This window comes from Petaurus breviceps, unplaced genomic scaffold (assembly GCF_028583685.1).
Source record: "Petaurus breviceps papuanus isolate PSGF00001 unplaced genomic scaffold, PetGlider_PUasm1.0 346, whole genome shotgun sequence".
Lineage (NCBI taxonomy): Eukaryota > Metazoa > Chordata > Mammalia > Diprotodontia > Petauridae > Petaurus > Petaurus breviceps.
This window is the reverse complement of record NW_027186139.1, coordinates 73969-101113: the sequence shown is the minus strand read 5'-3', so window position 1 is coordinate 101113 and position 27145 is coordinate 73969. Positions and strand designations below refer to the sequence as shown.

General features: G+C 39.4%; 2 pseudogenes; both read left to right on the top strand.

Annotated features, from left to right (window-relative positions):
* The first annotated feature begins 750 nt into the window (after positions 1 to 750).
* LOC138167980 (zinc finger protein 892-like) lies at positions 751 to 15735 on the top strand (annotated as a pseudogene).
* Positions 15736 to 19007: 3272 nt separating this feature from the next.
* On the top strand, positions 19008 to 22105 carry LOC138167979 (small ribosomal subunit protein eS19 pseudogene; annotated as a pseudogene).
* Positions 22106 to 27145: the final 5040 nt, after the last annotated feature.

The following is a 27145-nucleotide window of genomic DNA, read 5'->3' as shown; positions in this document are numbered from 1 at the left end:
AGTCTTTATCATGTTCCTTCTCTGATTTATTAGTCAATTTAATAGGTGTGAGGTGGTAACTTTCCACTTGCTTAGACCTGACTTCCTTTGTGAGAAAACGTTTTGTAATTGTGTTCTTATAATTCCTGGGTTTGTCTTGGAAGATTGACTCCCAGGTATTTCCTATTGTCCACAGTTACTTTCAATAGAATTTCTCCTTCTGTCTTTTGTTGTTGGAATTTTTTGGTAATATATAGAAATGTCAGTTATTTCTATGGGTTTATTTTATATCTTGTAACTTGGCTAAAATTGTTAGCTATTTTAAGTAGCTTTTCATTGATCTATTCTTTCTCTATTTGATTGATGTAACAGTTTGGAGATATGAATTTTCCCCCAAGGACTGCTTTCACTGCATAAATGTTGCTATGGTGTCTCATTGTTGTCATTACCTTAAAGGAATTATTATTTCTTTGATTTGTTCTTTGATACATTTATTCTTTTGGATTAGTGAAATTTTTAATCAGTCTTTTCAGTGCCCTTCAGTGAATGTAAGTTTTTTGTATAATGATCTGAATGGGAAGCGCTTTATAGTTCTGCTTCTCTGCATTTGATGATGAGGTTTTTATGTTCTAATCCAAGGGCAGTTTTTGTATGAATGCCATGTACTGCTGAGAAGAATAATTTATTCTGTTCTCCAAAGGCCCAGTGATTGAGGTTTTCTAAAATTTATTAATGCCATTAACTTTCTTATTTATTTTTTAGTTAGGTTAACCTAATTCTGGGAGGGGAACGTTGAAGTGCCCCCACTGTAATCAATGTGGCGAGTCTTTCCAACGAAGTTCCGGTTTAACTGTACATCAAAGAATCCACACTGGAGAGAAAACTTATGAATGTAATCACTGTCAAAAAAGTTTTAGATGGAGATCTGCTTTTGCTGAACATCTGACAATCCATACTGGAGAGTAACCTTATGAATGTAATCAGTGTGGCAAGGCTTTTAGGAGAAGCTCTTCTCTTGCTGACCATCAGATAATCCACACTGGAGAGAAACCTCATGAATGTAATCAATGTGGAAAGGTTTTCAGAGAGAAATGTAGACTTATTGTACATCAAAGAATCCACACAGGAGAGAAACCTTATGAATGTGAACAGTGTGGAAAAGGTTTTAAAGGGAGATCTGGTCTTGTAAAACATCTGAGAATCCATACTGGAGAGAAACCTTATGAATATAATCAATGTGGAAAATGTTTTACAGTAAACTCTTCTCTTGCTGAATATAAGATAATCCACACTGGAGAAACCTTATTGAATAAACCTTATGAATGTAATCAATGTGGAAAATGTTTTAGAAGCAGATCTAATCTTAATGTACATCAGAGAATCCACACTGGAGAGAAACCGTAGGAATATCATTAATGCATAAATGCTTCCCCTCAGGGCTTGAATCTTGCTCAACATCAGAGAATCCACACTGGAGAGGAACCTCATGAATATCTGGAATGTGATAAAACTTTTTCGTCCACTATCTCCTTCCAAAGAAATGTGATGAAAGAAATGTCCAAGGACAGTTACTGGTCAGTGGTTTGCCTAATTAGAGCTAGTGAATATTCAATAACACAGTGGTCCTTTAGCTCTGTCTTGTGAACTAGGAGGAATCACAGAGAGGTCTCAGCATTTATGTGCCCTCAGATAAGTGGACGTTGCCAACAGGTACAAATCAGCTCTGATGCTTAGACATGATTGAGAATGAAGATTACAGTGAGAGGCAGGCTTATGTTCACAGGGGTCTGGGGGTCTTGACCCCTCCCTCAGTCCTGGACCATGAGACTCTTCTGTTCCCAGACCAGCCTTGCACACAGCAGTCTAGACACCTGCTACCCTCTTAGCTGGCAGACTAAGGCCCAATAACCCCCAGTCCGCCAGACTGACATTCCTTCCTCAGGTGTGTGGGGGGAAGGCTCTCACCTCTTCCAGGTGGGGGGGATCCTACCTCCCCAAAATGGGGGGCCCCCAGGATTGTGGTCCTCCTCAGCCCTGCCCACAGAAGGTCATTGGAATGGGGAGCTTGATCCTCTATCCATAGGACAAGAGCAGCACCTCCTCTCCCACCCAAACTCCCACTCTGCAGGAAGGCTCATACCTCCTTGCCAGTCAGGGGATGCATGGGAATCACAGGTACCTTGTAAGATTATTGAATTATTTTATTGTTTATATGCTAAAAACTTAAAATTGTTGATTGATTAATGTATATAGAAAGGAGGAGACTGGCTGAAAACTTTATTTTGGATTAATTCTGCCCATTTGTAACATTCCTTCTCCATGTGCAAGAGTTAGTAACACAGGGGAATAAGCATAAACCCCGCAGTCTTTCCTGCTTAGAATCTATATCAATTTTACTCATGTTGTAAAACTGCCAAAAGCCCATGGAAACTATCTGTAGGGGCAAGGTCATTCAGCCTGGGAAAGGAACTTGTTTTAATTGTAACTTGCCAAGAAAGTTGCAAAATATTAAAAAGATTTCTAATACTTTGCCTTTTACACAAAGACAAGTTAAATTTGAGAAAGAAAAAATGTTAAATGAAATTCTTTACATAGGAGAAACCTAGCAAATCTTTATTGTTCATTAAAGCTCCATGGGAATTAAAAAATTTAATTGTAATTGTCTATGAGCTATGATTTGGTGAAAGATTTTTTTTTTAACTACTTAAGGCTCACCTTAAGAAGATTCTAATATCAATAGCTTTTAAAGTACTGTGATCAGATTCATTTACTATGCCTTTTTTGACTAAAACACTTTTAATATCTAGAGAATTCTGCAATCAATTAGAAAATAAGTATGTTAATAATACTTTGGGATTTATGTTACTTAAAGACATTTTGCTCTACCTTGTAGACTAAAACATTGTGTGCTATCTAAAGAATTCCACAGGGTGGAGCCAAGATGGTGGAACAGAAGCAGTAACTTTTCTAAGCTCCTCTGTGAGTCCCTAAACTTTAAAAAGTGAATCTGAATGGATTTTGGAATGTCAGAATACTCTGGGAGACGGAACATGGCAGAATGCAGCCCAGAAATGTGCCCACGTGGTTTGGGGCAGGGGGAGTGTGGAGCACATGGGGGCTGCAGCAGCTTGGACTAGAGAGCTGAGAATAGCAGAGAGAGAAGGAGCCCCAGCCAGCAGACTCACCCACCCCAAGAGGGATTCGCAGCCTTCTCACCAGCGTCTCACCACAGGATGGGAGGATCCTTCATAGCTGGGTAAGAGAAAGCTCAGGGCCTGCAGCAGAGACAGCAGCTTCTCCTGGGGCTATCAGCCCATAGCCTGGAAGTTTAAAAAGCACCTGCCTGATTTTCCAGGGGCCAGGATGGCAAAGTAAACTCTCGCTGCTCCGATTCCCCCTCCCTGACCAACAAAACCCAGATAAATATCTCACCCAGAGTAAAATCCTGAAATAGCAGAAATAGCTTCAGTCTTAGGAGTCAAGGAGAAAGGGTGTAACTGAGTCAGTAAGGAGACTGAAGAGAAGATCGGGAGGGGTCCCAAAAAACCCCACCTCACTTGACCGGCAAAAGCCTGCCTGAGCTGTAGCCCAGGGGCAGAGAGGCAGAAATCTGAAGTGGCCAGACAAACCCCCCCCCCCCCCAGATTACTCTGTGAGCCTCAGGGAAACTCAGGGGAAACACTGAGAATCCTGGCCTTGGCCTCGATCTAGACACCCAGAGGATACAGCACACAAAGCCAACAACCAGGCACCTAGCTCCCAGCCTGAGAAGCTTGGGTCAGAGCCCTCTGTACTCTAGGAATAGAAATACACTTTAAAGGACAGGAAATAGACAATTACTATGGGCCAGAAGCAATTTACAAAGGCAAGATCAAAGACAATAGAATCCTATTATTCTGAACGAGACGAATCACTTTCAGGAGACACCATGGACTCTGTGTCCACATCTGAGACCACAGATGGAAATATGAACTGGTCTCAAGCCCAAAAAGCATTTTTGGAGGAGCTCAAGAAAGAATTTAAAAATCAAATTAGAGAGGTAGAAGATAAATTTAAATCTACAGTAACCAAATTGGAAAAAAGTCTCACTGAAGAAAACAAATCCTTAAAAAGTAAAATTAGTGAACTAATTGGAGAAAATACCTCCCTAATATAGGACCTTCAAAAACTAGCTGAAGAGAGTAATTCACTAAAAATTAGAATCGTCAAATTGAAGTTCAGAACTCTATGATGCACCAAGGGTCAACCAAACAAAATATGAAGGTTGAAAAATTGGAAGAAAGTGTAAAATATCTCACTGGAAAAACAACTGACCTGGAGAACAGATCCAGGAGAGATAATTTAAGAATTATTGGTCTACTGGAAAGCCATGATGAAAAAAGCAGCTTGGACAACATCCTCTAAGAGATTGTCAAAAAAACTGTCCTGAAGTCCTAGAATCAGAAAGTAAAATAGTTACCGAAAGAATTCACCGGTCTCCTCCTAAAAGAGATCCCAAATTGAAAACTCCAAGAAATATAGTAGCCAAATTCTAGAATTACAAGATTAAGGAGAAAATATTGCAAGCAGCCAAAAAGAAACAATTCAAATATCGTAGAACTACAGTCAGGATTACACAGGACTTAGCAGCTTCTACCTGAAAAGATCGGAGGGATTGGAATTTGATATTTCATAAGGCAAAAGAGCTAGGATTGCAGCCAAGGATTAACTACCCAGAAAAACTGAGCATAATATTTCAGGCAAGGAGATGGTCATTTAATGAAATAAGGGACTTCCAGACTCTCCTGATGAATAAGCCAGAGCTCAATGGAAAATCTGATCTCCAATTACAAGACTCAAAAAAGACATAAAAAGGATAACAAGGAAAACACAGACTCACACATGCGCACATACACATAACTTGGGATGTAGTAAGAGCAAAATGTTTACATCCCTATATGAGAAGCTGATGACTATAAATATCGAAATTTATATGATTACCATGACCTTTAAAAGGTTATACATAGATAGAGGGTGTAGATATAAATTAACTAATCTGATGATAAAAAAACCTTATTAATGGGGTAAAAGGGACTGTAATGGGATAAAAGGAAAGGATGAGACAGAAAAAGGTAAATTATGCCATCCAAAGAGGCATAAAAACACACTATAGTGGAGGGGAAGGAAAGAAGGAGAGGAACATCATCTGAACATTATTCTCACTGGTTCTGGTTCAAAGAGGGATCAATGTAATCAGTTTAGTTTAAGATTATTATGTTAAAAGATACAAAAACTCATTAAACAGAGGGAAGAGAGAGAGAGAGGAGCACTGTATGAAATTTACTCTCATTGGTTTGGAGTCAAAGGGGGAATAGCATACTCTGATAAGTATTAAAATCTATTGTGTCCTATAAGCAGTAAGAGGGAAAGGGGGGAATAAGAAGGGGGGTGGATTAGAAGGGAGGGGAATAGTAGTAAGGGGAAAGGGTAGGTAAAGAAGGGGGGATCACAGGGAGGGAACATTGAGGGAGGTGGGGGTCAAAAGGAAAACCCTTAAGGAAGGGAAGACAAGGAAGAAACAAAAACATAAGCAGGTGAGGGAATAGGATGGAGGGAAAGAGACAGATAGTAATCATTACTGTGATTGTGAATGGGATGAACTCCCCCATAAAACAGAGGATGATAGCAAAATAGATTAAAAACCACAATCCTACAATATTCTGTCTACAAGAAACACACTTGAAACAAAGGGATACCCACAGGGTAAAGGTAAAAGGCTGGAGTAGAATATATTATGCTTCAGTTAAAGTAAAAAAAAGCAGGGGTAGCAATCCTTATTTCAGATAAAGCAAAAGCAAAAATTGATCTAATTAAAAGAGATAAGGAAGGACACTATATCCTGCTAAAAGGCACCGTAGTGAATGAAGCAATATCGTTACTTAACATATACGCACCAAGTGTTATAGCATCCACATTTCTACAGGAGAATTTAAGGGAATTAGAGGAAGAAATAAAGAGCAAAACTAGTGGGGGACCTTAATCTCTCCCTCTCTGAATTAGATAAATCTAACCTCAAAACAAACAAGAAAGTAGTTAAGGAGGTGAATGGAATTTTGGAGAGGCTAGATATGATAGAACTTTGGAGAAAACTGAATGGGGATAAAAAGGAATATACTTTCTTCTCAGTGGTTCATGGCACGTACTCAAAAATCGACCATGTACTAGGGCATAAAAACCTCACAATTCAGTGCAGAAAGGCAGAAATGTTAAATGTGTCCTTCTCAGATCATGATGCAATAAAAAGCATATGCAATAAAGGGCCATGGAAAGATAGACTAAAAACGAATTGGAAATTAAACAATTTAATCCTAAAGAATGAGTAGGTCAAACAAGAAATTATAGAAACAACCAGTAACTTCATTCAAGAGAATGACAATAATGAGGCAACATACCAAAATTTGTGGGATTCAGCAAAGGCAGTTCTTAGGGGAAATTTTATATCCCTGAGTGTATACATGAATAAATTAGAGAAAAGGGAGTTCAATGAATTGGGCATGCAATTGACAAAGATAGAAAATGAAAAAATTGGAAATCCCCAACTAATCAATGGAATAGATTAGGCACACGAGATTCAGAAGTCAACGACTATAGTAATCTATTGTTTGATAAACCCTCAGACCCTGGTTTTTGGGATAAGAACTCACTATTTGATAAAAACTGCTGGGAAAACTGGAATATAGTATGGCAGAAATTGGGCATAGACCATTATCTAACAGCATATACCAAAATGAGGTTTAAATGGGTGCATGATCTAGGTATAAAGGTTGATACTGTAAGCAGTCTCGTAAAACAAGGAACGGTTTACCTGTTAGACTTGTGGAGAGGTAAAGATTTTATGACTAAACAAGAATTAGAGAACATTATAAAATGTAAAATGGATAATTTTGACTATGTGAAATTGAAAAGCTTCTGTACAAACAAAGCCAATGTAACCAAGATTAAGAGGGAGGTGGGAAATTGGGAAAGAATCTTTACAACTTATGTCTCTGACAAAGGACTCATTTATAAAATATACAGAGAATTGAGTCAGATTTATAAGAACACAAGTCATTCCCCAATTGATAAATGGTCAAAGGATATGAACAGGCAATTTTCAGAGAAAAAAATTAAAGATATCGATAAGCACATGAAGAAATGCTCTAATTCACTATTGATTAGAGAAATGCAAATCAAAACAACTCTGAGGTACCACATCTCACCAGTCAGATTGGCTAAGATGACAAAACAGGAAAATGACAAATGCTGGAGAGGATGTGGGCAAATTGGAACACTAATGCATTGCTGGTGGAGTTGTGAACTGATCCAGGCTTTCTGGAGAGCAATCTCGAATTATGCCCAAAGGGCTATAAATACTTTCATATCCTTTGACCCAGCAATACCACTCCTAGTGTTATATCCCAAAGAGATCATAGAAGTGGGAGGAAGACCCATATGTACAAAAATGTTTATAGCAGTTCTTTTTGTGGTGGAAAAGAATTGGAAATTAAATGGGTGCCCACCAATTTGGGAATGGCTGAACAAGTTGTGGTATATGCATGTTATGGAATACTATTGTGCTATAAGAAACGAGGAGCAGACGGTCTTCATATTTACCTGGAGAGGCTTATACAAACTGATGCTGACTGAGAAGAGTAGAACCAGGAGAAATTTGTACACAATTACAGACACAACGTATATGTGATGACCAACTTTGATAGACTGGACTCTTCTCAGAAATTCAGTGACATAAGTCAATCACAAAAGACTTATGGTGGAGACAAATATGTGCATCCAGAGAAAGAACTAGAAAGAACTGAGTTTATATCCAGGTGGAAGCAAAATATCTGATCTTTTTCCTTCTCTTGTTTGGTTTTATGTCCCCTTTACCATTTTTCATTCCATCTGATACTGAAGTGCCCACCAGAAATTATACACTAGAGCCCCCTTAAACCTGCTAGAGGGTACCCCTACTAGGTTCCTTGGAAACCACCTAATAGGCTCCAATTGTAAAGAAATGTTTCACCTGTGTTGCTAGAAACATGCCACAGATTCCCACAGATTCAGGTCTGTTTCGCTTCAGTAGATATAATACTAAGATAAGAGCACCGGCTCCAGTGTTGGGATGACCTGGGGATCAAATCTGGGCTCAGATACTTAGCACCACACCCAGAAATAACTGGCCGTGTAACCTTGAGCAAGTTAGTTAGCCCTGATTGCTTAAAAAAAAAAAAAAGAAATAATACTAAGGCTTTGTTTCAATAGGAAAAATACTGAGAATGCTTTGCTTCAATGGGAATAATACTGAGAAAGCTTCGCTTCAATAGAAACAATGCTAACCCCTTAGAAACATATTCTGTTGCTATCAATTACATTGTCTATAAAATTATGTCTAACAGAAAGCTTGCTGCTGTCTTTCGGTCTGAGAGGCAGTCCCGGCTGGTTAATAAACACTCCTATCAAATTGGCCTAGCTGTCCTGTTATATCTTGGGTGTCCATTACAAAACAATCCGTCTTTATAACCTGACTAATGTATAATGTGAAAGTATTTACAGATCCTATACTTGACTGTAAGCCACCATGGGGGGGGGGGAGTGAGGGGGACAAAATGTGAAACTCAAGGAATTGTGGAATTTAATCCTGTAAACTAAAAGGAAACAAACAAATTAACTAAAAAACAACAAAAAAAAGAAAAGAAAATCCCCAATAAAATACTAAATTAGAAACACTGAAAACCAAAGGAGAGATTAATAAAAGTGAAATTAAGAAAACGATTGAATTAATAAATAAAACTAAGAGCTGGTTTTATGAAAAAAAAAACAATCAAATTGATAGACCCATAGTCAATATGATAAAAAGAAAGAAGAAAAACAAATTATGAGTATCAAAAATGAAAAGGGTGAATCTACCTCCAATGAAGAGGAAATCAAAGCAATAATTAGGAATCATTTTGCCCAATTGTATGCACATAAATTTGACAATCTTAGTGAAATGGATGAATATTTACAAAAACTTAAGTTGCCCAGATAACTGAAGAGGAAGTAAATTACTTAAATAACCCCATCTCAGAAAAAGAAATTGAACAAGCCATCAGTGAACTCCCTAGGAAAAAATCTCCAGGGCCAGATGAATTTACTAGTAAATTCTATCAAACATTTAAAGAACAATTGATTCCAATACTATACAAATTATTGGGGGAAATTAGTGAAGGAGTCCTACCAAATTCTTTTTATGACACAAATATGGTAGTGATACCTAAATCAATACCTAAATAAAACCAAGAAAGAAAATTATAGACCAATCTCCCTCATGAATATAGATGCAAAAATTTTCAATAAAATATTAGCAAAAAGACTACAGCAACTTATCACAAGAATGATACACTTTGATCAGGTAGCATTCATTCCAGGAATGCAAGGATGGTTTAATATTAGGAAAACCATCAATATAATTGATTATATCAACAATAAAACTAGCAGAAACCACATGATTATCTTAATAGATGGAGAGAAGGCTTTTGACAAAATACAACATCCATTGTTATTAAAAACACTAGAAAGTATAGGAATAAATGGATCCTTCCTTAAAATGATAGGTAGCATCTATTTAAAGCCATCAGCAAGTATTATATGTAATGGGGATAAGCTAGAAACATTTCCAATGAGATCAGGGGTGAAACAAGTGTGTCCACTATCACCCGTCTTATTCAATCTGCACTAGAAATGTTAGCAGTAGCAATTAGAGAAGAAAAAGAAATCAAAACAATCAAATTAGGCAAAGAAGAGACCAAGCTATCACTCTTTGCAGATGATATGATGATATATTTAGGGAATCAGAGAACCAAGTAAAAGAACTGCTTGAGACAATAAATAAATTTGGCAAAGTTGCAGGATATAAAATAAACCCATATAAATCCTTGGCATTCCTGCATACCTTTAATAAAATTCAACAGCATTTTTCACCCAAATAAAGTCAGATCTAACTGATTGGAAAAACATCAATTGCTCATGGCTGGGTTGAGCTAATATAATAAAAATGACAATTTTACCTAAATTAAATTACATATTTAGTGCCATACCAATCAATTTACCAAAAAACTACTTTGTAGAGCTAGAAAAAATAGTAACAAAATTCATTTGTAAGAACAAAAGGTCCAGAATATCAAGGGAATTAATGAAAAGAAATACTAGGGAAGGCGGACTAGCTATACCAGATCTTAATATGTATTATAAGGCAGCAGTCATCAAAACTACTTGCTACTGGCAATAGAGTAGTGGATCAATGGAATAGATTGGGCACACAAGACTCAGCAGTCAATGACTAGAGTAATTTATTGTTTGATAAACACAAAGACCCTATTTTTGGGGATAAGAACTCACTATTTGACAAAAACTGCTGGGAAAACTGGAATATAGTATGGCAAAAACTGGGCATAGACTGTTATCTAACACCATATACCAAAATCAAGTCTAAATGGGTGCATGATCTAGGTATAAAGGTTGATACTGTAAGCAATCTCAGAAAGCAAGGAATAGTTTACCTGTCAGATTTGTGGAGAGGGGAAGACTTTATGACCAAACAAGAATTAGAGAGTATTATAAAATGCAAAATGGATAATTTTGATTACATTAAATTGAAAAGCTTCTGTACAAACAAAGCCAATATAATCAAGATTAAGAGGGCAGTGGGAAATTGGGAAAGAATTTTTACAACCTATGTCTCTGATAAAGGACTCATTTCTAAAATACATAGAGAATTGAGTCAAATCTATAAGAATACAAGTCATTCTCCAATTGATAAATGGTCAAAGTATATGAACAGGCAGTTTGCAGAGGAAGAAATTAAAGATATCTATAAGCATATGAAAAAATGCTCCAAATCACTATTGATTAGAGAAATGCAAATCAAAACAACTCTGAGGTACCACATCTCACCAGTTAGATTGGCTAAGATGACAAAACAGGAAAATGACAAATGCTGGAGAGGATGTGGAAAAATTGGAACACTATTCCATTGCTGGTGGAGTTGCGAACTGATCCAACTATTCTGGAGAGCAATCTGGCATTATTCCCAAAGGGCTATAAATAATTTCATACCCTTTAACTCAGCAATACCACTTCTAGGGTTGTATCCCAAAGAGATCATAGGAGTGGGAGGAAGACCCATACGTACAAAAATATTTATAGCACCTCTTTTTATGGTGGCAAAGAATTGGAAATTAAGTGGGTGTCCATCAATTGGGGAATGGCTGAACAAGTTGTGGTATATGCATGTTATGGAATACTACTGTGCTATAAGAAACGAGGAGCAGATGGACTTCATATTTACCTGAAGACGCTTATATAAACTGATGCTGAGTGAGAAGAGTAGAACCAGGAGAAATTTGTACACAATTACAGACATAATGTATGTTTGACAACCAACTTTGATAGACTGGACTCTTCTCAGCAATGCAGGGTTATACTTGAACCCAAAAGACTCATGATGGAGAGAGATGTCTACATCCAGAGAACGAACTAGAAAGAACTGACTTTGAATCCAGATTGAAACAAGCTACCTGATATTTTTCTTTTTCTTGTTTGGCTTTGTTTCTTCTTTCCCATTGCTCCTTCCATCTGATACAATCCTTCTTTAAAACCTGACTAATGTCTAATGTGAAAGTATTTGTAGATCCTATACTTGATTGTATGCCATCATGGTGGGGGAGCGGGAAGGGGAGGGAGGGAGAGAAAATTTGAAACTCAAGGAATTGTGGAATTGAATCTTGTAAACTAAAAGTAAAGAAACAAATTAATAAAGACCAAAAAAATTAAAGAGTTCCACAGTTATCTAGGAATTCAGTTTTTTTAATCAGACTTTGGGAATTTATGTTACTTAAGAAAATTTTTATACCAACTTAGTCTTAATAATCTCAATTTTAAAAGTCTGTTTGCTCTAGAGTATACACAGAGCTATTAGGTTATAAAATTTTAACTAATTTTTTTTCTTTTCTCTTACAAAAGTTTGATGATCATTTATAAATCTTAACACTACAAATATAGCTTACATTGATTCTAATCATAAAGTTATTATTACTCACTGTACTCCTGCTTATAATACCAAGCTTTTAGCTATGATATTACTGTTAAATTATTTTTTCTTTTCCCTTTAATATTTAGTCAGATAGCAAAAACTCTGTGTACATATGCCAACATATTTGATACCGTTAAACCTAAACACACTCAGAGTACAGATCTTTTTAACCTTTTTCAGAAGTTACAAGCTCCTATAAGATAGAGTCCACTGCCTATATTGCAGTTCATTCTTCACTTCCCAGGCATCTTTATCTAAATAACGCGATTAATAATCAAAAGTTCAAGTTCTTCCAACATTTTCCCCCAAATATTCTTAGTACTACATGATTTTACTCTTATTTTTATCAAAATACATATACTCCAGGTAAACAATTCCATGTTACTAAGAACAAGCTACACAGATCCTTAAAAACTGCCCTCTACCTGTGTTGCCTTTATTACTCCTCCACTGCTCATCATTGACCCACATGGGATGGATGTAACTCATTATCCTCCCTTTCGCACGTTGTCATATATGAATATTATAACAGATCCTTTTTTCTTCTTTTACTGCAATAAAAAATGTGCTCAAACATATGTTACAGTTTTTTGCTTCAGTGGGCATTCTGACACAATTGAATGCTGATGATGTTCCTGCCCCTAACAATTTATTTCATTCTTCTTGTGATCATTTTTAAATAAAATTAATTACAGGCATAACCCTTATTATCACATTGGTTATGTTATACTTGACAGATGAAATAAAGTTCTTAAGTCCAGCCTTTAAAACTTTATCCATTCTAGGGGTGGCTAGGTGGCGCAGTGAGTAAAGCGCTGGCCCTGGAGTCGGGAGGACCCGAGTTCGGTTCCAGCCTGAGACACTTAACACCCACACAAAAATACTAGCCGTGTAACCTTGGGCAAGTTACTTAACCCCAAAATTGCCCTCCAAAAGGCAAGACAAAAAAAAAAACTTTATCCATTCTAGTCCAAACTTACCATGCCATACTTAATATTACCCCTTTTCATTCTAGGCAAACTGGCATACCTATTACTCAAACTTGGCATTCTGTCTCCTACCCCCAGCTTTTATATAAGTAAAACCTATTTACAAAAAATAAAAAGGAGGGACTTGGACCAATACTCGACAAAGACAAGTAGCTACTGCCTCATACACACTAAAATTTTTTAAGCATCACTAAAAAGAGTATACACCAGCAGAAAAACAATTTGAAAAGGTACACACTGTCTATGGAGAATTGCCCAAACAAGAACTGGGTAAGACCTGACCTTTAACTATGGGGGGAGAGGCTCTGTTCTTTTAATAAGATGCAGTTGTGAGAAGGGAATGTCTGAGAGTGGTCCACGACCCACCTTTCAGATGGAGAGAATTCAGAGAAAAAGGATCGGGAGACCCCTTGCACAAGGGCAACCTAAGAAGAAGTGACTTAGCATTTTACATTTTCACAAGATAATACTACCCCTAACGGACTATTACCTGCTTAACTTACCCTTATACAATGTATTAGTGGAACCACCCTCTTTACAAAAAAGTGACTTCCAGACTTTTAATCATGGGACTAATTACCATAGCCTCCCTCTTAATATCAGCAACTATGCCTTCTATTTCCTTACTGAGTGAAATATAAACTGTTCAATTTATGAATAAATTGGCAAAGAATGTTAGCTTGGAACCCTTGTAATTATGGATACACTTATCCCTATGAATGGAATATTACTTGTATTAATTGTGCCTTTACTTACTGCATATTTTTTTGCTTTTTCCAACTAATTTTAACTCATGTTTGGCATCTTTGTCAGGGGATATACACTACATAAAATTTCTGATTTTTTGAAAAGGGGGGATAAGGTCTTGTCATTGTCAGGCTTATTGTTAGACTTATTATTCTTGTCAAATTTCTTGTTCCTAGACTCACTGCCCTACTATTATTGTACTATTATTGATAATTTCAACCACTGTCTATAATTTCTCTACTTAGAAAAATCCAAAAAACTGCATAATATATTAACGAACTTTCATAAAATGTTTCTGTAGCCTTAAGACACTACATGATATTAGATAAGGACTTTTTGTATAAGATCAATGTATTAGAACCATTAGTATTGTATGTTAGGTTATGAGTTAAAAGCTTTAAAACTCAACTGGTACTTAGATGTGATTATGTATTTACATATAGTTGTGTAACTCCTTTACCATATATATTAGCTCTGATTCTAATGTCAGCATGTTATTACTGTTTTTTGCTGTTTTTCCCCTCTAATTGTATCTTATGCTTGGTACCAATCTGCAGAGCGCATAGCTTAGAGCATAGCCTAGTTTGATGAGTGAGGCTTTAAAACATGAGAAAACATTTCATAGGGCTACTATTATTTGACACATAACTTTAGTATTTTAGTTGCCATTGTTATATTTTTTGGCTATATCTATACAATCCACAATTTGTACTGTCCAATATGCTATAGAAATAGCATAATTTTTTATCTTACCCGGACTAAAATTAAAAAATTAAAACTGTCTATACTAGATATAGGAGATGAGGTGGAGACCCTTAAGACTCGGTTATCTCTACAAGTGGCACCCTCAGATTATATTATTCCTCCCAGACTATCTTTACCTGGCATAGGATTAGAGCCTGCTTAATGGGAGCAAAACTTGATTCCAATATCACCATTGGAAATGAAAGTTTTCCATCTGATTATCTAGGATATTGAACAGAGTGAGATCCCTGGGATTAACTCAGAAGAAGTAGCAAAGACAATTATTGATGCATTTAAGAAAATTTCTCCATTTCAGATCATACTGGCTCTTGGTATACACTTGCTTCCTACATTAACTGCTGTAGTAATTTTCTGTATAATTATGCTATGTATTATTACAAATGATGTCCTTTGATGTCAACGTTTTAGGCACTGAGGTACAAGCCCTTAATTTATTTACTGAAAAAGGGGGAGATAGGGGCGGCCAGGTAGCACAGCGAGTAAGAGCACCGGCTCCAGTGTTGAGAAGACCTGGAGATCGAATCCTGGGCTCAGACACTTAGCACCCACCCAGAAACACCTGGCCGTGTAACCTTGAGCAAGTTACTTAACCCCAATTGCTTAGGGGCGGCCAGGTGGCTCAGCGAGTAAGAGCACCGGCTCCAGTGTCGGGATGACCTGGATCAAATCCGGGCTCGGAAACTCAGCACCACACCCAGAAATAATAACTGGCCGTGTAACCTTGAGCAAGTTACTTAACCCCGATTGCTTTATAAAAAAAAAGGGGGGGGGGTGAGATGAAGGGAGCGAAAACATCTGATCCAGGAATCAGCCTGGTCCTAGATAGGTTTGCTCTGGGTTTTCACCATGGCCAGTGCAAAGTAACTGGCCTTGATTTTTTTCCCTTGAGAAGTGGCCATTATCAGAGCCTTTCTGATATCCTGTGATACAGGGAGGTTCCCCGTTCTGGGATTATTGCCAGAAGATGTACACTGACTTTTATACATCTTTATACATTTTTTGATACTATACAATGGGACCTGGTTATCTTCAAGGCCTAATAGTTGACATCATTACTTTACTGAACAGAGTACTAAGAAAACCAAGTGACCTAAAATTACCTTCTTTGTTTAACTTCTCTATAAAAACCTTGCTCATGGTATCAATAAACGGATTGCTTGACAATCATGCCTGGCCCATGTTTATACATCACAATTTCTCAGGTGAGTGTGTCAGTTTAGAGCTGGCTTAAGAAACCTCTCAAGATATCTCTCCACCAAATATTGTGGCAAGCACCTTTACAGACATATTAGTCCCATAAAATCCCTAGGATGTGGATTCCATCACCATCAAATCAAAATTTCGGGGGCGGGGGGTGAGGGGTCCATACAGTGAATCAATTTGTTAATGCCAAATCACCATATGTACCCTTTGATCTTATAGCTATATATTTCTAAGTTCTTATACCCTTGGCCCTCTAAAAGGAAATATTATCCACAAATTGATATATTTTCTTCATATTTCAGTTTCCCATTTCCATTTACCCATTCGTAAGAAAGTTGACAAGGAGTTTGAAATCACCGATTATAATCAGGTCAGTTTAAAATATGCTGGTCCAAAATTCTAAATGCTTTCTTTGGTTCTAGTAATAATTACAAATCACAGTAATCTACATCTTTTACCATAATCAGTGCCCATCTTTAATTCAAGAATAATAACCACCCAATTTCAGCCTTTTCACTTAAAACAAAAATTTCCTCAAACCCTCTCATCTCCACCAGGATGGACCAGTGGAGGGAGGCAAGTTACAGAAAAGAAAACATGGTTATACAACCTAAGGCAGACAACCCTTCCCACTGACCTTACCCTCACTGATTGAGGGCTTGGCCTCACAATCTACTGCAGGAATCTTCCCAGATACAAGGAACAAGGAGACAATCTTCAACCAATGAAAGCATTTAATACCTCATTGGGCAGTGGGTGATAAGAGGGGAAGGGTAAGTTTCAGTTTCCCAGAAAGAAAAACTGAGGCCTACCTGCAGCAGAAGCCCAGGTATTAATTAGATAATAATAAGTATTAGATAATAAATTAGAGCACTATCTCCACTTTATGAGAATACTTTTACTTACTTCACTCAATACCCTAAAAGCCCTCTCCTCTTTATCATGTCATCATCTCTCCCACACTCATACCACCTCCCCCCTCCAATTAACCTTATGGGAAGTCCTTTCAAAAGTCCTGCCTTTAAAGTCACCTTTCCCATTTATCTCCTTTGCTCCCAACATGGCCACTTTCTTGGTTCAGTCCCCAATTCTCCTACACATGAGGTATTACAACAGTCTTCTGGTTGGCCTCCCCAAGTCAAGCCTCTTCCCCTGACATTCAGCCCTCCACCCAGCTGTCCAATTTATCTTCCTAAAATGCACTGCCTCCTCCATAAACTGCTATGGTTCCCTATCACCAGGATCCAATAGAAAATCCTCAGCTTCAATGTTAGAGCCCTTTATCATTTACCCCTCTCCTACCTCCCAGTCTTCTCTCACCTTACTCCCTGCTTCATTTGTGCAATAATCAGCGGCCGGAGCCTCCTCTTTGTTCCTTGACAAGGATGCTCCACCATCCAACCTCATGTTTGCTCTGGATTCCCTGAAGTCCCACCTAAAGCCCCTCATTCTACAGTAAGTCTTCTCCTGTCCTCCTTACCCCTAATGCCTTCTCTCTTGACTTAGCTTCAGTTTATCTTGTATCCATTGGGTTTCTACAGAGGTGTTTGCAGGTTTTCCACACTAGACTGTGATGTCCTTGAGAGGAGGGTTTGTTCCCTGCCTTTGTATCCTAGGTGCTCAGTACAGGGTCTGACATGTAGCAGGTGTTTGATAAATGCTTGCTAACTTGAAGAAAATCTAGGAAGGTGCTCCAGTTGGAGACCCTTGGTCCTTTAGGGATGATTTCAAGAGTTCTATGTCCCAAAGTTCCCAGCAATGACTTCTTATAGGTGCATGATTTATCATTGCAAGGAAACTGAAAGCCTTGGAATCTAATTACCTCATTTGACATATGAGGAAACTGCAGCTTAGAGGTTCAGTGACTTGCCAGGATCATGTTGCAAACAAAGTATTTAAGAAGGAATTCCAGGTCAGGTCTTCAGTCCCCAAGGCTAGCACTCCCTTCAGCACAACACATAAACGCCTCATGATAACAGCCCTCACACATCTGCTTTCATCTCATTCATCTGGACAACAGTTGCTTGTGCCTTCTCCCCTCCCCCACCACTGGCAGAATTTGTGGTGCTTCCCCTTCCTGACAACAAGAAGTCAGATCTTCTTTGGCAACTGGAAGCCATAGAGTAGCAGCAAGCACCCCAAGCGCGTCCTCAGGGTTTGCTGCCCATACAGGTTCTTGGATCTGCTTTGTTAAAGGAAAGCAACTCAAAATGGGTTAGCAAGCTTACTTTAATCAGTCAGACATATATCGTTTACCTTGTTCAGGGGAAATGGTCAGCACCCTGAACTTCAAAGTATACAGGCAGAATTATCAAGGCAGAAACAGATCAAGTAGACAGATTTCCAAACTGTCCAACCATTACATCCATACCCAGTCAACATCTGGGTTTCCACATCTGGGTTTTTCAAAGCCGGGGGACTCTTAACAACGGCTTCCCAGAATTCAGATCAAATCACAGAACACTTCTCAAAGTGAGTCCCAAAACAAAGCTACACATCAGGGCTTACATAGCCTTCTCCTGGCTCAGAAAATGTAACAACCTTATTGACTCACTGGCCAATCAAGAAGTATTTACTGAAAAACAAGCCTCCCACCCAAGGCTTCAGGTGCACTTTAGCCTAGGGGCAGGGAAGATCTTCCAAATTTGCATTTCCATTACACATAGGCATAGGGAATACAGAGAGGATGAAGAAGGAAAGAAATTTATAATTTGGTCCTTTTTAGGGAAAGGGGACATGCAAGCAAGGGGCACAGGATGGTTCGCAGGATTCTTTAAGGATGGTTTCCATGCTACTGATTATTGGGATCATTGGAGGGGGTGTCATGTAATCATTCAGTCAATTGAGAATCAGTAATTACATCTTTAATCACCTCTGTCATAGAAGGATGGGCACATTCCATAACTTCCATTATTTAGAAATTAGAGGCATAGGTAGGGGCCCTGGGACAGGAGTCTAGAAAGCCTGATTTCAAGTCCAGCCTCACATACTTAATAGCTGTGTGCTCCTGGGCACATGACTTCACTTATGTTTGCCTCAATTTCCTTAATTATAAAACAGGGATAAGACTAATTCTAAAATCACAGAAATGTGAGTTTATGAGAAAATATTTATGAATTTATATGAGAAAATGAGAAACATTTGTATGAGAAAATATTAATAAATTAATAAATTTAAGTATATGATTATAAATGTATAAAAAGTACAGTGCCTGACACATGGTAGGTATATATAAATGCTTATTCCTTTTCCTTTTATCCCCCACCAATGGAATTTGAGGGAATAATGAAGGAAGACTAAGGAAAAACTGGATATACTAGGCAAGATTAGGAGCAATGAGCCACCAAGTGATGCTTGTTAAGAAGACAGTTCTAAAGGGGCAGAGCCAGATGGGAGAGAAAAGGCAGGGACTCACTTGAGCTCTCCCCCAAAACCCTCCAAAGACCTTTAAAATGCCCTAAAAACCATTTAGGAGTAGCAAAACCTACAAAAGGATGGGCTGAAGCAATTTGCCAGCCCAAAAAACTTAGAAGGTCAGCAGAAAAGGTCTGTTACATCTGTATGTGAATAGAGCACAGGCTGTGCCAACAGAGACTCAGCCCCAGCAAACCAGGAGCAGACATTGGGAGATGCTGAAGGTGGCAGGGACTACCTCCTGAGCTCTCAATCCACAGATCTCATGGGAGTAGAACACCTGCTAAGAAGGAGATTACAAGAGTCTCTTTGCTAACACTGGGTGTAGAACTCTGTTGCTTTGCCCAGAGTTGGATTCAGGCTGCAGACCTGGGTGGTAGTAGCAGGGTAAAGGGGAGCACTAGCACACCAGAGTTTGCAGCTGCAGTGGAGTAGGGGTGCTCCTTACTATTCCAGGGCAGAAAAGAGTGCTTGTGCTTACTTACAGTCCAGAGCACAGGTTGGGAGAGTATAGCAAACACACCTCTCCTTAGATCATGCCTCCCTGGAAGACCTGAAAACTTACATGTCCCCAAAAGTATCCCTGAAAACAGCTGTACAAAACCCCTGAATCTTGGGTACAGTGTACCCTCCACTCTGGAAGCACAACCCTTCTTTTGCAGAAAGTTAAAAATCAAGAAACAGGCTGAAAAAAAAATGAGGAAACAACAGAAAAAAAAATCTGACAATATAAAGTTGCTATGGTGAAAAGGAGGACTAAAACGTTCAATCAGAAGAAGAGAGCAAAGTCAGAACTCCTGTATCCAGAGCCTCAAAGAAAAATATGACTTGGACTCAGACTGCAGAAGAGCTCAAAAAGGAGTTGCAAAATCAAGTAAGAGAGGCAGAAGAAAAATTGGGAAGAGAAATAAAAGTAATGCAGGAAAAGCATGAAAAATGAGTCAAGAAAATGGTAAAAAAAAAAAAAAAAAGGTTTAAGAAAATTCAATAAGGACAAGTATGTCTTGAAAAACAGAATTGACCAAATGGATAAAGGGGCACAAAAATACACTAAGAGAATTAGCCAAGTAGAAAAGTAGAAAGAAAAGTTCATTGACCAAAAAAACTTTAAAAATAGAATTGGCCAAATGGAAAGTACAAAACCTCACTGAAGAAAATAATTCCTTAAAAATTAGATGTCAAAAAATGGAAGTTAATGATTAGGGACATTTAGAAACAATCAAAACCAAAAGAATGGAAAAAATAGAAGACAATGTGAAATGTCATTAGAAAAAAAAGGGGGCAGCTAGGTGGCACAATGAGTAAGAGTGCCGGCCCGGAGGACCCAGGATCAGTTCCAGCCTCAGATACTTAACACCCACACGCAAAAAAACTGGCCAAGTAACCTTGAGCAAGTTGCTTAACCCCAATTGATTTTAAAAAAAGAAAAAAAAGAAAAAGAAAAAAAAGACCTAGAAAATAGATCCAGAAGAGATGATTTAAAAATTGTTGAACTTCCTGAAAGTCATGATCAAAAAGTAAATGTAGATATCATCTTTCAAGAATTTATCAAGGAAAACTGCCCTGATATTCTAGCACCAGAGGGTTAAATAGAAATGGAAAGAATCAACTGATCATTTCCTGAAAGAGACCCCAAAATTAAAACTCCCAGCAATTTTATGACCAAATTCTGGGGCTCCCAGGTCAAGGAGAAAATATTACAAGCAACAAGAAACGATACAAGTATCATGGAACCACAGCCAAGATTACACAAGATCAAGCAGCTCCTCCCTTACAGGATGGAAGGGCTTGGAATATGATACTCCCGAGGGAAAATGAGCTAGAATTACAACCAACAATCACCTACCCAGCCAAACAGAGTATACTGCTTCAGGGAAAAAAGGGACATTCAGTGAAATGTAGGACTTTCAAGCATTCCCAATGAAAAGAATAGAGCTCAATCGAAATTCTGACTTCTGAATACAAGACTCAAGAGAAGCATAAAAAGATAAACATTAAAGGGAAATCATAAGGGACTTAATAAGGTTAAGCTGTTTACATTCCTACATGGGAAGATGATGCTTGTAATTCATAAGAACTTTCTCATTATTAGGGTAGTTAGAAGTGTTATATATAGACAGAGGGTACAAATGTGAGTTGAATATGATGGGATGTTAACTAAAAAAAATAAAATTAGGAAATGAGAAGCAGGAATACACTGGGAGAAAGTGAAAAGGAAAGGTAGGATGGGGTAAATTATCTCACATAAAAGAGTCAATAAAAAGCCATTACAAGGCATTGAAAAAGTGGGCGGCAGGAGTGGCAGGGAATACTTGCATCTCACTCTCATCAAAACTGGCTAAACAAGAGGAAAACATATGTGCTTAATTGGATATAGAAATCTATCTTGTCCTTTCCCTTGGCTGGCCACGCGGAGCCCACACGATGCCCGGAGTCATGGTGAAGGACGTGAACCAGCAGGAGTTCGTGTGGACCCTTGCCGCCTTCCTGAAAAAGTCAGGGAAGCTGAAAGTCCCCGAATGGGTGGACATGGTCAAGCTGGCCAAGCATAAGGAGTTGGCGCCCTACCATGAGAACTGGTTCTACACGCGAGCGGCCTCCACCGCCCGGCACCTGTACCTCCGTGGCGGTGCCGGCGTGGGCTCCATGACCAAGATCTACAGGGGGCACCAGCACAATGGCGTCATGCCCAGCCACTTCAGCCGGGGCTCCAAGAGCGTGCCCGGAGAGTCCTGCAGGCTCTGGAGGGGCTCAAGATGGTGGAGAAGGACCAGGACAGGGGCCGGAAACTGACACCTCAGGGACAGAGAGACCTGGACAGAATTGCTGGACAGATGGCAGCTGCCAACAAGAAACATTAGGACAAACCACACCAGATTTATTAATAAATTGCCTTGTTCTTAAAAAAAAAAAAAAGAAATCTATCTTGTGTTATAGTCAAGTACGAAGAGAAAGAGTTAAGAGAAAGGAGAGGTGCTTATAGAAAGGAGTGGGGATTGGGGGATGGTATAGTCAGGAACAAAACATTTTTGAGGATGGACCAGGTGAAAGGAAAGAGAATAGAATAAATAGGGGCTAATAGGAAGAAGGGAAGTACAGTTAGCAATTAGAAGTGTGAAAAAATTTTGAAGGAAGTTTCTCTGATAAAAGTTCTTTCAAATGCATAGAGAAATTAGTCAAACTTATGAGAATAAGAGCCATTCCTCAATTGAAAAATGATAAAAAAATATGAAATCAGTTATCAGATGAAGTAATCCAAAGTATCTGTAGCCATATGAAAAAATGCTCTAAATCACTGTTGATTGGAGAAATGCAAATTAAGACAATTCTGAGGTACTACCTGACACCTACCGTGTTTCCCCGATAATAAGACACTGTCTTATTAGATTTTTTGGACAGAAAAACACCAGAGGGCTTATTTTCAGGGGAGGGCTTATTTTAATGAATATTGACAGCAATTTTAATAAACAGGTAAATGTGAACCAAAAAATGTACCTTTATTCAATAAGCAAATCACTGGGGAAGAACAGGATGACGCGCTCACTGCTGCAGCTCTGATTGGATGCAGCTCGGAGCGGGCGTGCGTTTCACCGGGGAGGGGAGGGGATGGTGCATACAGAGGGTATCGTAATGTAGTGTGTAGCGCAGGGGATCACCTTCACTGCAGTACCAATCTCAATAGGGCTTATTTTCGGGGAGGGCTTATTTTAGAGGAATCTTACACAGTAAGGGGAGGGCTTATTTTTGGGATAGGTCTTATTATCGGGGAAACACGGTATTAGATTGGTTAATAGAACAGAAATGGAAAATGACAAATGTTGGAGGGGATGTGTGAAAAGTGACACTAATGCACCACTGGTGGAGTGGTGAACTGATTCAAATATTCTGTAGAGTGATTTGGAACTATGCCAAAATATTCATTGCAGCTCTTTTCTGGTGGCCAAGAACTGAAATTGAAGGGATGCCCATCAATTGGGGGATGGTCCAACATCTTGTGTTATATAATTGTGATGGAATACCATTGTGTTAGAAGAAATGAAGAGCTAGTCAGGGGGTGGGGAACCTGTGACCTTGAAGCCACATGTGGATAAAGGAACCTTTTATTAAGGGAATTTCTTCTGTGTAGTTTGATTTCAGTCACAGGGTCACATTTGGGGTCCTAGAGGGCCACATGTAGACTTAAGGTTGCAGGTTCCCCACCTCTGAGCTAGATGCTCTCAGAAAAACGTGAAAACCTTACATGAACTGATGCAAAGTGAAATGAGTATAACCAGGAGAACACTACACAGTAACAGCAATATTGTAAGATGATCAACTGTGAATGATTTCAGTACTCTAGCAATATAGTGATTCAAGACCACTGGGAAGGATTTATGATGAAAAATGCTATCCATCCCCAGAGAGAGAACTGATGGAGTGCTTGGGTACCTGTGCCTGAACCCCAGTTCCAAAATCACAACCAGTTACAAAATCACATTTCTGTCTAGCCTCAAAACACTTTCTCAGGCACTTTTTCTCCAGTCCAAGGGCAGCATGTCCTAGAAAAATACTTCTCTCTCTGTCTGATACAGCAGCCAGCTGCACCTATAGAATTTAGTAGTTTGGTTGAACCAGCTGTATACTGGGTCATAAAGATATTTACTACTCATTGACCTATCATGTATCCTAGACTTAGCCATATGTATACTTCCTTAAGTCTATCTTATCTAAAAAGACACTGATGGGGGCAGCCTGGGCTTTTGTTTCTTTGTTTGTTTGTTTTGCTTTTTGGAGGGCAGTTGGGATTAAGTGACTTGTCCAACACAGCTAGTAAGTGTTAAGTGTCTGAGGCCCCATTTGAACTCAGGTCCTCCTGTCCCAGGGCCTGTGATCTACTCACTGCCCCACCTAGCTGCCGCATACCTGGGTATTTCTCAGTCAGTCCTAACCATTAGTTGACTCACTAAATTTCAGGCTTAAAACCACATCTCCCTGTAGCCCACCTTGGGCTATTTCCCAGGGAACTCTAGGTGAAATACCTTTGCAGTAGATGTTAAAAGTGCATTTTTCTTTAAGAACTGACCACTCCTTAACCACTCCCTAATCTGGCTTGACTCACCTAAGTTGCAACATTTGGCACAGGCTTTACTATAGTTTATCCTGCAGAAACTTCAGCTGTGCTCCTCTAAGGCTGCAGGCTCCCTTAGAACTCTGACCACTGTATAGCATAGCAATCAGTCTTTGCCACCTTGACTTAGAGAACACTTGAGTCTGCCAAATCTTTCCAGGCACCCTTGCCCTGGGAGCTCTGGTTTCAGGATCCCTGTATCCCTGGGGGTTTCTCCCTCAACATTTCTGGCCCCACATCAGAGTCTGAAAAGAAATAGAAGCTGAGTTTTCAAACTTTCTTTTTCTTGGGGTTTTCTTTTAGTCTATGTTTTCTTTTACAACATGACTAATACTGAAATATGTTTTGCATGACTACACATATATAACCTATATAGGGTTGCTTGCCTTCTCAATGAGGAGGGAAGTTGGGAAAGGAGGGAGAGAATTTTAAACTCAGTTTTAAGGATGAATGTTGAAGATTGTTTTAACATGTACTTGGGGAAAAATTAAATGTTAAATTGAAAAATAAAGACTGTTCTAAAGTCTAGACCCATTGAAAAGAGGAAGGGGTTGCCTTGGCTGGCAGGGGGTTCCCTTCCCTGCCCAACTTCAAGGAAAGGACACATGAGCATGTTTTAGAGATTCTGCAGACTAAATTCATGACCGGTTAGAAGTTAGATCAGGTACGAAGAGGTCTAAGATTAGATCTAAGTCTGAGATTCTACAACAGTAGTTTAATTTTTTTCCCTGAAGCTACACAATATAGCAGAGACAATGTTGAAGCAACAAAGGAAAGTCCCAGTTTTCCATCATAAATTCAGACCTTTTATAGGAAGATCAGGGAGCAGGAGGACCCCGTGGAGAGAACGGCACTATTGCCTCCTGAATAACTGATAAATGCTCAAACCCACCACTGTAGGGATGGAATGAAGACCTTCCTTTCAAGATTCATTTACAGAGGCCATCGTCCTTACCCAGGGAGAGCAGGCTCTGGACATGCTCCAGCGTGACCTCCTGTGCGGCTCTTTTGAGAATGGTCCAAAGCAGGGACTTTGCAGGTGGCTCCAAGCTATCTCATGGGGATCAGAACCACACAGACTGGGGAGAAGTTGGAACATCTGTGAGTAAGAACTTTGACTGTTGTAACATTGTTGAAGCCAGAAAAGGGGGCAGGAGCCTGGGACAAGATGGAGAAACTTTACATACTGGAGTCATTCCGGTTACTTGGTTATCTATAGAGACTAAACATCTTTCTCCCTCTAGACAGAATCCTTTACCAAGAAAAATCCCGGGGTAGGGAATCGTACCCCAAGCGCACATTGGCTAGGGAAGATAACCTTGCACCCTGGGAGTGAGGCCCCTGGGCCTCTGGGAGAAGAGGGAGGTGCCTTTCCTTATCTGCCCTCAGAGACAGCCACTGCTCTGGGCAGTTACTCAGAGGGCCACTTCCTTTGGTCTTCCCATTCATGTTGCTGTCGTCATTGGGTTTGTACAATATGCACTGTATATGGCTCCCGAGGTTCCACTCTGCCTCACGTGACAAAAGATGAAGGGGAACCAATTAGAAGAGAAAAAAAAACAGAACAATTGAGTGCAGGGCCCAGAATTTGATAAACTCAAGGACATAAATGGGTGAGGGAAGGATTCCCTCTTTAACAAGCACAGCTGAGAAACCTTGAAAGCAGTTTGGTAGAAAACAAATTATTCTCCCAGTCTCCACCTAGGAATGGACCTGACTGGAAATGTCACCAGTGAAAATCCCTATAAAGGAAGATGGAGCAGAAGGAAAGAGAACCCCGAGGTCAGCATCCCCACACCTCCTGCAAACAGATGGGAGAACATCACGGCCCAGCCTGAATCCTGAAGGGGAAAGCCAAGAAAACACAGGGAAGCCAGCTTCCAGACTGGGTCAGTGTAGAGGGACAGAGAGAGGTCTGTGGGCTTGGGGAAAGGGGTGCGGGCAGGAAGGGCATTGCTGAACATTGCAGATGAGGGAGAGGCTGTCCAGCAGGCCAAGAAGGGGCCCAGAGCAAGGCTGAAGAGGCTTCAGCTTTTGAAGTCTGCAGGAACACGTGGTATTTGGAAGCCCTCACTAACTGTCCAGTTCTGGCTTGGATGGCCAGGGCATATTGAGGGGATTTGCCCCTAGGTGTAGAGGTTCCAAGCAGAGGGCAAGTGCTGGGCTCTAGGCTGGTATCAGGGAAGGAAAACATTCATAACTAACAGCAACTGTGGTTCTGATTCCAGGAACAGAGGTGGGTCTCAGGACCAGCTTCTAACCCAATCTGATACTTGTGGAAGAATAACTAGAAAAAGAATCATCTAGAAGAAAGACTCTGAAGTTCTTGAGCACCATAATATTCCGACTGCCTTATAGTGACTGAGTCCATCAGTAATTTACTGAAAAGTCACATGGAGGCAGCCCACAGACATATTGCTCAGACTGAAACACGGGTCAGGAACTTACAGATGTGTAGCAGGGAGGAGGAAAGGGAAGCAGACGGTTTTGGCAGCACTGAAAGCTTGCAGGTCCCTGGCAGGAGCTTTGCCAGAGAACCCGGAATAACACCAAAGACAGCACCCCAAGAAAGTAGCAGCAAGAACATCCTGGACGTTCCTTCCAGAATGTGGAATGAGCCTGTCCATGATATCAGATTTATGGTCAGAAAGGAGCCTCGAAGACTAAGTAAAAAATAAAGAACCCACCATAAATGTTACCTTGGGGACAGGGATACACAGAACACAAACCCAGAAGAAGAGAATGACTTCAAAATGTCACCAAGCAAAGCCTCAAAGAAAAGCATAGTGTCTGCATAATTCAATGAGAATTTCTGGAAATGAGCATGTAAGAGTTAAAAGAACCATTTTAAAA